At 39.6% G+C, this 3,267-nt stretch overlaps 1 pseudogene; it reads right to left on the bottom strand.

Moving 5' to 3' along the window:
- Positions 1–2,956: 2,956 nt before the first annotated feature.
- Positions 2,957–3,055, bottom strand: LOC145621731 (small nucleolar RNA R71; annotated as a pseudogene).
- Positions 3,056–3,267: the final 212 nt, after the last annotated feature.

Here is a 3,267-nt window from a genome sequence, read left to right as displayed (position 1 = left end):
TTCGACGGTCCCTCAAGGTAAAGAAGAGATTGTCTATAGCGACGACGTACTGCCGTGGCGACGTACGGCCACAACCCTGAAGATGACGACATATAGTTATTTTCGACGATGTTCCCGAAATACTGTGGAGGATTGTCACCAAGAAGTATTGAAGATGACGACGTAATGTTACCTACAATGATGACGTTCACGAGATACTGTGGAGGTTGTCACAAACAACAAAATGCAACAAAATGGTTACCTTCAGAGTCGTGTGCTCGACGGTGCAAGATACGCGTCTCTTAACTCTTTTATCTGTTTTAACTAATGATTAGTTTGCAGGTATCGGTGTTATAGGAATGATTTGGGATCGCAGAACATTCCGAATCATTCTCCGTCCCTATCACTACTTTGACTTTTGTTTTCGAAACCTAGGTTTCTCCAAACTCAGTCAAAGTGGGGGCTTCTGTAGACACCCATTTGTGTCTCCCCAAAACCAAACCCAGTGATGAATGCCTTTCACGTCGAACCATGATCGGATGAGGTGAAAGTGTGGAAAAGTCGAGTGTTGCGGTTTAGTTTTATTAAAAATTCTCTTCTCTCTATTTTCGAAAATAACTCTATTTATTTAAAAATAGCCAAACCTGTTTAGTTTGGTCTATAATTAAGGTCCAATAATAGTGTAGTTGGATGGAGCTCAAAGAGACCTTTCCAACGATACATTATAAGCCCAATTCCGATGAATATTGAGGAAGTTATGGCAAAAATACTAAACTGGGCCCGGTTAATTATTTACATACGGCCCAATAATCTAGAGGAGGGCCCAATGTTAATTATTATTGATGAGTGACATTTATAGCACTAATTTGATCTCTTTTTGGATGAATTTCATTTCATTTTATTACTCTTTTCTTTAGTTTTTCTTAGTTTTATTCTTAATTTCTTCATTCTATGCTTTTCATAGTTAGTTTCTCTATTTTGTGCATTTTATAGTTTATTTGTTGCTTTTCCCTTTTATTTGCTTTTTCTCTCTTATTTGTAGGTTATGATCGATTGTCTAAGAATTCCCGAGCTTCCTTTCCTTGGTTTTTCATCGATTTTGAGGACTTATGCTTGTGCAAAGAGTTTCAATTCAAGGTGGATCCGAGGAGCTAGCTTCAAGGCCTTGGTTGTGCTCTTTTCATGGCTTATATTCATCAAGAATACCAAGAAAGTTGCTTCCTACCTTGTACTCCATCATCATCATTAAAGGTGTCCGCACCTCATAAGCTAGGACGAAGAGAAGAAAGGAGGTTGCCCAGTTTGGTGCGGGCGCACTCGAGGAGTGTGCGGCCGCGCATATGTCGAGTGCGGCCGCACACCAGGTGCGTGCGGCCGCACCTTTCTGGGTGTGTCCTGTGCGTGCTTCTCTCTCTCCTCCGAGCTCCTGCACCGGCATGGGTTTATTTTTGGACGTCAATCCTAACTTCCCCTTTGTATATATAGTTATTTCTTTCCATTTTTAGAGAGAGAAAGAAAAACACTAGTTCTTAGCTTTTAGAGAGAGAAAATGTGGGTTTGATGATTGATGATTGAAGATTGCTACATTTGATTTGATTTCTATCAAGTTTGTAAGGATTCTTTACTCTTTAATGCAATTTAATGTTTGATTTTAGTAGTATTGTTGTTTGATTTGGTTGATTAATAGTTTGATTGATTTGGATTGAATTTGTTGATTTCAATTGATGAATTTGGGTATGATGATTAGTTTAGCTTTTATCTAGATATTTTTCATGGATTGTGAGTAGTTTTATTGCTAGGGTAGTGGTGAAGCATGTATTGATGATGAATTGAGATTAATTTGGGGAAATTGATTGATTTGATAATGTGATTAAATTGGTTGATTGATTTTGTGCATGTGTGTGCTTGATTAGGCTTGATCACCCTTGTTCTTCACACTAGATTGCATTGTGAGTTCACATTGATACGGACCATTGATTTGTAGCTTACATTTACTCGATTGAGATATCTTGTGATGTTTCCTAGCTAGTGTTTGATGCAGTTGGCGCTAATTAGACCTCTAGGAGAATAGCATGATGTGCTCTTTCGGTTGCAATTTCGGTTTTCCCTCACATTGCTTGACTTGATTGGTTGACTTCCCAAATTGATTGAACTTTATTGTTGATGCATGTGGATCCATTCCCCTAGTGCCTCTACATTTGATTTAGTACAAGCTTATTGCATTGCTTAGCTTAGTCTTAGTTCCTACCATAAACCCCTCACTTGACTTCGGAGTAGCTTGACACTAGGCAATATACATTCAACCTTTATTCCTTTAGGTTCGACCTCGACTTACCACTACACTTCCATAGGGGTTTGTTGAGTTATAAATATTGATTGATTGGGTGGGGTGGTAGCCCAACGACCTACCGTTCCTCCTCCCATCAAAATGGCGCCGTTGCCGGGGAATGATGTCTTGAGTGAATATTGTTGTTGAGTCTATTCCACTTTATTTGAAAAATACAAAAAGATTTTACACTTTGGGCTACACTTGTAGCTGTGCTACTAATATTTTCTTTGAGTTTTGTATGCATAGATCCCAAGTCATGGGAGAAAATACAAGAGTTGCCTTGAAGGAACTAGGAGTGCCCGGTGCATATAGGTTTGAGAGCGGCATAGCTCCACCTACAACACCGGCAAACAACTTTGAAATTCGGCCGGCAATGATCACCTAAATTGAAAGGAGACAATATAATGGGGCTAAGAATGAGAGCCCATTGAACCATCTTAAGGAGTTTGAAAAATATTGCAACACTATCAATGTCAATGGAGTTTCTCAAGAGTTTATCCGCCTCAAGTTGTTCCCCTTCTCTCTCATAGGGAGATCTTTAGAATGGGTAGACAAAGAAGTGAAGCCCAATTCTTTGAGAACATGGGATGATGTCACAAAAGCATTCTTGTCCCGTTTCTACCCACCAAAGAAAACGGCGGAGGCTAGAGCCTTAATCCAAAGTTTTAAGAAATTGCCTAGAAAAAATCTCTATGAAGCATGGGAGAGGTACAAGGACTACAAAAGGGAATGTCCTCACCACGGAATTCCAACATACCAAGTGATCCAAATCTTCTATATTGGTTTGAGCTTTCAAGGTAGATCGAGCCTACATGCCGGAGCCGAAGGGCTAATCATGAACAAGACGGAAGAAGAGGTTGTGGATGTAATAGATGATGTGGTAAGGAATTACATAGATTGGCATGATGTAGAGAGGGAATCGGCAAGCACAAGTTGCTCAACCGATCAATCTTATGTCA

The sequence above is a fragment of the Chenopodium album genome, chromosome 27, assembly GCF_948465745.1.
Source record: "Chenopodium album chromosome 27, dcCheAlbu1.1, whole genome shotgun sequence".
In the NCBI taxonomy this organism is placed as follows: domain Eukaryota; kingdom Viridiplantae; phylum Streptophyta; class Magnoliopsida; order Caryophyllales; family Amaranthaceae; genus Chenopodium; species Chenopodium album.
Note: the sequence above shows the minus strand (reverse complement) of the source record. Positions and strands in the feature narration are given on the sequence as shown.